Genomic DNA, 220 nt, shown 5'->3' with positions numbered 1-220 from the left:
AGCAGCCTGCCTCCTGATGACCTAGCCCCCTCTAGCCTCAGCAGTCATTCGGCACCTTTTCCAAACTCTTCATTACGAACTCATTACGGCAGCATCAAACTTTAATGAGACGCTCGCATAGAGATCTACCAGGCTCCCAGTCTCCGCTTCAGATGAACATCATTATGAGACGAGAAATGAGTTCAGCCTTTGGGAGATGTAGTAGACTATGAATGTGAGG

Source organism: Borostomias antarcticus (genome assembly GCF_949987555.1).
Source record: "Borostomias antarcticus genome assembly, chromosome: 18".
Taxonomy (NCBI): domain Eukaryota; kingdom Metazoa; phylum Chordata; class Actinopteri; order Stomiiformes; family Stomiidae; genus Borostomias; species Borostomias antarcticus.
Note: the sequence above shows the minus strand (reverse complement) of the source record.